The following is an 8274-nucleotide window of genomic DNA, read 5'->3' as shown; positions in this document are numbered from 1 at the left end:
ATTGACTAACATAAACAACTGAAAATTGAAAAAAAATTAGCTTGCACCGTTAGCTCCGGTAAGGGAAAGCATGAGGGAAAGCGGCTGACTGGAAGTCACGCACAAAAAAACGGAAGTTGATCACTATTTACTTCCGTGTTTGAAAATAAGGTGGATACGAGGAGGAGGAGGAGGAGGAGCTATATATCGTATCTGTTGTTGCAGTAATGTCACTAATGAACACACCTCTGTTGTCCTGTATACACCTGATACACCAAGAGGAGAGGAGAGGAGAGGAGAGGAAAGGAGAGGAGAGAAGGAAACAGTCGAAGCTATAAATATCTTCACTCTTTGCACAATGTGACTGCAAAACAGATAGATGAGGAGGAGGGAACAGAAGAGGTGGAGATCGGGGGAAAATGAGGGTGGAAGGAAGGTAAGAGGATGCGACAGAGGAGGGAGGGTGGAGGGGAGAAGCAGAAGGAAAGATAGAGGGAGGATGGATGGGGGAAAGTAGAAATGAAGGAGGGTGGAGAAAGAGAAAACAGAGAGGAGAAACATTCTGCATGAACAGAGCAAAAGAAGGAGATGGAGGGAGATGGAGGGAGCGGGAGGTGGAATGAAAGGACGGAGAGACTGAGAGACAGAAATAGAGAGAAACAGAGAGCTATTCTAGTAATGATGTTGTTGCCATGGAGACGCTGTCCTCAGTCTGACTACTCCACAGGTGCCTCGTGGGTATTTTTAAAGGACGTCAGTGATTGGTGGAGGTCTTCGGAGCAGATGGGCTGTCGATTGGTTGACAGAGGTGAAGGTCAAAGGTCATCTCATCCGTCCATCGTCTGTAACTCTTGATCCTGTGTCAGGGTCACAGTGACGCAGACCTCCTGTCTGTCTCTGTAAGCTGAAACCATTTCCCTCAGTGGAAACTAAAATTAAACTTCACAGATAAGAAACAATAAATTGTGAAGACAATAAAGCCTCCACACACTGTGTGTGATTTATCCTGGCTGAAATATGAGCTGCTAGCTGCTAGGCTAATTTATACAATGTAAAGTGCCATAGGCTTGTGCTAATAACGATAGCATGTTGTATTTGTGGTGAAAACGTGTTTAGTATAAGACAGTTGTTTTGTCAGTGAACCTTGTGAGCTGTAATGGAGCTGAATTTTGTAACGTTACCTTTGTTAAATGTTGCTGTTGTCCCTGGCTTCATATGAGTAGAGGAAAAGTCTGTTAGCTGCTAGGCTAATTTATACAATGTAAAATGCCATAGGCTTGTGCTAATAACGTTAGCATGTTGTATTTGTGAGTTTGTTTCAACTAAACTTTACAGCACTTCACAGAAACCCTGTCCCCAACTAGTGTTCTGGAGGTGTAACTGCAGAGTGACACAGACACACCATCACACAGGTAAAAATGCTCACAACAGTGTAGGCCACGTGTGAGGGCTCTGTAGAGTTGATGCACAAGTGTAAATCCTGCTTAAGCATGAAAGGGGGAGAAAGAGAGGGGATGACATGCAGCACAGGGCCGTAGGCTGGAATCAAATCCACAATTGATGAAGCAAGGACATTGTACAGCTCCCAGTCCGGTCTCACTTTCAGGTCGTTGAAATCTGCCGCTTGGTCAGTGACTTCCAGCGTCAGACAGGTACTGGTACTTTGAGTTTTTGCATTTTATGTGACTTTATAGTTGGAAATATTGTAGTTTTTACTGCACTACATTGATGCAGGGTTCCCGCACATTTTTAACAATGAATTTTCAAAACTGTCCCGTAATATTTGACCCAGTTCCAGGACTTTTGGTGTATTCATTTTGTACTTGGAGGTCGGAAGTCTGAAGTGGGAATGATGTCACAACAGTTTTTGCATTCTAGTTGAGTTGGAAAAAAAACGCTGGGCTAGCCGTAGCCACTGTTAGCAATATCAGTTGATAACAATGCTCTATGTGGTATTTTGCACATACAGACAGCGTAGCAACATGCCCACAGATAAAAATTGAACAGTACTCTGGGTATGGCTGACCTAATGTAAAACAAATATATAAACAGTACTTTAGCAGAGTGTTTACTCACTATGTATGCAATCTGGAAATCCATCGGTAGAAAACAAACAAAAAAAAACAACTTTTTTTTTTCTTCCTTTATCTCTGGAGGCACAGCCCGGAGTTTTTCGACTAACGGAAGTGCAGGGGCCTCGGCGATCGCTCACGCCTTTCACTTCCGGCGGTGCCCCCAGGGAATCGCCGTGTTGTTTACAAATACTAGCTATTAGCTATATATCACATTTTTCACATCACTATATCACCGTGTAGACTAATCTGATGTTTGTTAAGTCTATAAACACAATGATTGAACAAATGTTACTATTTCTGTGTGCACGTTTTGTAAATAATAACAATAATAACATCGTAGATTAGCTGGGCTAACCGTTAGCTGTTAACGTTAGCCATTAGCGGTGTCTGTAATAACCACAGACTGTATAAAAATAAGGTAATAACTCAATCAACGGTCCGTGAATAAAATATTTTTTTCCAGCGGATATCTTAGTTACAACATGATTGAGCTAGCAAAGCAGTTTTGTGTTGCTATGTGTGGTATTTATTCAGTTTTGGGAAATCACGATGTCTAGAAAGCATCAGTGGCTGCAGCTGACAGGGACAGTTAGCAAAGCTAACATCAGGACGTCATCTGTTAAAAGCCTCCCGTTGTTGGATACAACATGAAACTACTCCAGTTAGCTCAATCATGTTGTAACTAAGACATCCGCTGGAAAAAAAAATAATTTTTTCACGTTGACGAGACGGCGTTTTGGGTGGAGCTGTCGCTATGAACGCGGAGCTTGCTGTTTCTGTAGGTACACATTTCCTGGGGACACCTGCACGTCTCGGCCACGCCCCCTCCATTGTGATTGGTTAAAGCGCAGCATCATTCAAACTCAAAGCCCCGCCCTCCCCCCCTCTCTAGTCGTCTTTCACACAGGGCTGCCAACAGATTCTACAATGTAAATTGCAGAATCTGTCTTGAGAGATTACTATGTTTGTGACCAGCAGCCATCTTGAATTCATAAGTCGGGGTTGATGCGGTTGCTCCGAGTTTCCGAGTTGGAAATCCAATCTCAGTCAGAAGTTTAAACTCAAACACACCCAAAGACTTTCTTGCAGGCGTCCATGTTTTTTGCGACTTGTCCGCCATTGTCATGCAAAAACTGTTGTCAACTCGGAGGTGACGTCATTCCCACTTTCCCCCTTTTTTGTAAGTAGTTTGAAATAGGGAGGCAGATCATTGGATGCACCAATGGAGTGGTTGAGCATTGTCACAGTTATACGATGTCATCATGATGCATTGAATTTTTTTTATTTCTATAAATGATTTATTTCTTTCACTGTGTGACGACTTGGGACTTTTTAAACTAACCTGGTCTCACGCCGAAGTCTGCTTGGTCAGTGACTTCTGGCGTCATTTGACCACTGCCATCCACGCTTTGTGCTGGTTCGTTACTTCAGGGAAGTGTTAGAGTATATGTCTGACATCAAGTTTGTATTTGTGAAATGGAACAACCAACCACTGAGTTGCGAAGTCTTAAAACTAATGTCTCTTTTTCCCACAGTCTGTATTTCAGTTTAGGAGGACTAAAGTTCAGAGTTTTGTGTTCTGTTTTCGTGCAGTAGTCGGTGGATCTGAAGTGGATCCACAATGTCGTTTCTGAGCAACCAAAAGACGCCTTGAAAAATCAACTGAACGCCACCTCCCAACACCAGCCAGCCAGCAGACACAGGCAGCAGCAGAACGGGACTCCATCTCTGCTCCATCCTGAAATGAGTGTTTCTTTAATTGTGACCTCATGCTGCAGCGGTGGGCGGATAGAAACTCTCAGACTAATGGAAGCGTCACAGGTTCAAACCCACACAGGTAGGAAAAAAAAATGTGTCCAGTCATCCTGAAGAACGGGCCAAAGACTGGGCCCACCGGTGTCGTTAAAGTTGGACAGAGAGAGATGAACAAATAACATGTCAATATGTAACACACACACACACACACACACACACACACACACACACACACACACACACAGCTTTAGCCTCCAGTTTATGACATTAATGATGGACGCCTTGACAGTTGTCTTCATGGCACAGAGGTGGTGCTTCTTTACACCTCCTTTACATTTTAATACAGAACCAAACAACGGCGCCATCATGTCGCTCCAGTGTGTGATGTCAGACAGTATGATGACATCACAGAGTCAAAAGAGGCGTGACATGTAACACAACAGCATCAGCCTCTAGTGTGACATGTAACATACGTGTCAGCAGCTCTTTATAAACAATAACAATGACATCACATGTCAATAACAATCATTTAGTGTCCCTGTTATATGGCGGCTAATCTCGTCCTCTGCTCGGAGGGTAAGGAGCTCCTGGACCTCACTGTTTGAGTTAGCCGCTAACTGCTAGCAGCTACTGTTCTTCTTTGAGTTAGCTGCTAACTGCTAACAGCTGCTGTTCTTCTTTGAGTTAGCTGCTAACTGCTAACAGCTGCTTTTCTTCTTCTTTGAGTTAGCTGCTAACAGCTGTACGCTGCTTTTTAAATCTCCTGCGGTGGGTTGCACATGTGACACTTCATCAAACTTCACACCTGTCCCTCCCGTCCCTCCTGACTGTCTCTTTTACACACAAGTTGTCTCAGCGCTGTTACCACCTGTCCCCCCGTTCAGCGACTGTACCCTTTATACAGCACAGTGAGGCAGAATAACGCCTTGAAGAGACATTAGCACTTTTTACACAGAGATGGTTTTCTTCTTTGAGTTAGCTGCTAACTGCTATCAGATACTTTTTAAATCCCCCACAGTGGGTCGTACGCATAACATGTTGTCAAATCCGTTTGTAACGCAGCTGGATGGAACCTCTCTCGCAGTGTGATGCACCACAGGACGGCGTCAGGTTGAAACGCTATGACAAATGTAATGACCTGAAAAGTCCACGCGGGGTGGAAGGGGTGATGGACGGACCCAACAAACCTGATGTATCTCCTTTATCCATCGCTGTGAAAAACACATCAGTGAACCACACTGTGTCACATGCCACTTCATCACCATGAACCAGCCCGTTCTCATTCCGAAGTCGCGTCAGACACCGACGCCAAAAGCCACCTGTCGCGGTGGTATGATACGCCACAGGATGGTGTCAGTTTGAAGGACAGGATATAAGGAGCTGGAAAGTTCCAATAAGTTCGGAAAGATGACAAGAACTCTGCTGCTGCAGGAAGTCGGACTAAAATACGTCCTCAAACCTCTGCTCTGAAACACCAACTATGACCTGAAGCTCCAGGAAATACACCCCACCAAAGGAGAGCCCTCCTCGTCTCGGAGGTCAGCTGTAACTCTGCACTGGCTAAACAAGCCAAACTGGACTTTACTGGTGGACAGCTGCAGACACAGAGAAGTGATGAAGCTGGTGGTTGGATATGTGGTGGATGAAATGTTGCTCCATGAGTGACTCTGCGTCTGTCAGACAGATCTCTGGGAAAACACTGCTCACAGGTAACTGAAGACCTCCAGGTAAAAAGAAGCTGTCTGTCCTCAGCTGCACTCAGCAGTGATCACTGTGACGTTCACACAGAGACACATGTGAAGTTTGAGGAGATACACAGGTACTAGTTTTATGGGGTGTAATGGAAAAGTAAAGTAATATTACCACTGTTGTTTAAGTAGTAATATATTACATTTTTAGAGTTTAGAGTAGAGCTCATCAGACTTCAGATGAGCGTCTGACTGAGACAGGAAGTTCCTCTGTCTTCCTGTGTCCCCCTCTGAGACCCTCGGCAGGTCCTCAGACCTCAGGTTGAACACTGCTGATCCTCTGCTGCACTGACTGAGCGCTGCACCTCATCCTCATCATCAGCTGAAGTATTAAAGTCTGCAGCGCCCTCCAGAGGACACAGAGGGAGGCTGCAGCCAAAAACACTGCTGTGCTTCAACCAGGAAGTTTAATCACTTACTATGTTCAGGCTCAACACATAGCACAGATTCAACTTTGTCTATACTTCACCTTTGATACAAACACAAGTGGGATAAAATAAGATAAAAAAGACGCCTTTCCTTTGAGCCCTGAGATAATGTGTGAGATTACTTTCAAACACATGAGGGGAAAAGGCAACGAACTTGATGAGAAATGTCTCACAAATTGCAAAGAATTAATAGGTAAAAAGGTCGGGACAAACTACATTTATAATTATAAATTATAAATTATATATTTACAATTATGATACAGAATTATTAAAATTTTAAACACTTTTTTTCCAGGTCATTTTAAACTTTCTTTTTTCTTTCTTCTTTCTTTTTATTTATTTATTTATTTTTTTTACAAATTTCTTGCAAATTTGTGTCATTTTTTATTTTATTATTATCATTATTTTAATTCAATTTTATTTTATTTTTACATTTTTTATTAAACATTTGTCGAGCAAAAACACGACATCTTGTAGATGACGTTCCTTCTATTAAAATACAGAGCAGAATAAAAGTCAACCTTGATGAAGCTGAGGAAATAATAACCCTAACAACAAATAAATAAATAGAATAAAATTATAATACATTCACAAATAAATGAATGAAATAAAATAGAATTAAATTAAAAATAATAAATAGATAAAGAAATAAATATTAGTCTGGGACCCTATCCAGGTGAACCCTGCCACTCGCCCAGTGTCAGCTGGGATAGGCTCCACCCCCGCGACCCCCAACACGATTTGCGGTTACGGGAAATGAATGAATGAATAAAAAATGATTTTTATTTTATTTTATTTTTTAAACAGACGAGGGGAAAGATTAATATGTCAGACCAGAATCTTTGAGACACAGGGCATGAACAAACACACGCACTGTGTTTCTTCTGTCACCAAAACATCTGCAGGTTTCAGGACTCATTCCCGCAGCTGTGATGGCACATATGTGTGTTGATGTGGTGTGTGTGTGTGTGTGTATATATATGTGTGTGTGTTGTACATTAAATCAGCTGCTGGTCCTCTAACGAGTCGCTCTGATTCACTGACAGACTCCTTTATCTCTCCACCATCTCCTCCCTCCATCCCCCTCCCTACTCTGTCAGCGTTGTCATGGCAACAAACCTTTAAACTGGAGCTGTTAGTCATCAATCCACATAGTCACCCCCCCCCCCCCCCCCCATGTTATTATATATAATAATGTGGTAACATAATAAAAGGATAATGATCATAATNACTGGAGCTGTAGTCATCAATCCACATAGTCACCCCCCCCCCCCCCCCCCCCATGTTATTATATATAATAATGTGGTAACATAATAAAAGGATAATGATCATAATGATAATCACAACAGTTATAATAATCAGAACTGCTCATAGTAATGATGATAGTAGCAGGTTATGAGAGTGCATTTTCTTATTTGCTCGTCGCAGTCTCGCGGTCACGTGGGTTGGGTTTGTTCAGGAGGGCATCCAAAGCACACACACCCACACATGCACGCGCGCAGTGTGCACAGTGGGAGGAGGGAGGAGGAAGGCGGATCTGAGTCCAGACTCCAGGACTTCCTCAGAGGAGCAGAGCTCAGCCTGCAGCAGCGCAGTGAGTATCAAACTCTTCTTCTTTATTATTATTATGGTTCATGTTCTCATCTGAGAGCTGCTTCATTCATGTTAATGACGTCATCAGGGCACGAGCTGAAGTTACAAATCATGAGGAGTGAGTTACAGCGCGGATCTGTGGCAGGTAACAGGTGACCAGCGGTGTGAGGTGATAATGATTATTATTATTATTACAGCCCATGCTTATAATGTTAGAACGATATAATGAGTCTGCAGACATTAATGAGGCAGCAGACAGGACTGAAGAGATTCATGTCCTCATGTCCTCATGTAACTCCGTCAGCTCGGTGCGACACTTCCTGCCGTCATGTTGGAGCCGCTTGTTTCTCAGCTGATGGAAAACGCGATAAAAACAGCTGATGTGGGCTCAGGGTGTGTTTTCATCCTGAAGGAGCTCTGAGCGGAGTGTTTATCCAGTTAGTCTGTATGATGTTAAAGAACCGTGTGAAGAGTTTGTATCTCAAAAATGATCAGAAACATTCTCAGAATAGTCAGAAACTGTCAATCAATCAATCAATCAATCAATCAATTTTATTTATAAAGCCCAATATCACAAATCACAATTTGCCTCACAGGGCTTTACAGCATACGACATCCCTCTGTCCTTATGACCCTCACAGCTGATCAGGAAAAACTCCCCAAAAAACCCTTTAACGGGGAAAAAAAACGGTAGAA

The 8274-nt window shown here is 42.9% G+C and overlaps 1 protein-coding gene across 1 annotated transcript in view; it reads left to right on the top strand.

Moving 5' to 3' along the window:
• Nucleotides 1–7489: 7489 nt before the first annotated feature.
• The window catches only part of LOC126404974 (transmembrane ascorbate-dependent reductase CYB561), an 11905-nt gene continuing 11120 nt past the window's right edge, over nt 7490–8274 (top strand). Inside the window, exon 1 of the mRNA XM_050068445.1 lies at nt 7490–7579. The gene's annotated coding sequence lies outside the window, so the exon portion shown is untranslated. The remainder of the gene's footprint in view (nt 7580–8274) is intronic.

Source organism: Epinephelus moara, chromosome 18, assembly GCF_006386435.1.
Source record: "Epinephelus moara isolate mb chromosome 18, YSFRI_EMoa_1.0, whole genome shotgun sequence".
In the NCBI taxonomy this organism is placed as follows: domain Eukaryota; kingdom Metazoa; phylum Chordata; class Actinopteri; order Perciformes; family Serranidae; genus Epinephelus; species Epinephelus moara.
The sequence above is the reverse complement of the archived record's forward strand: the minus strand, read 5'-3'. Positions and strand labels throughout refer to the sequence as shown.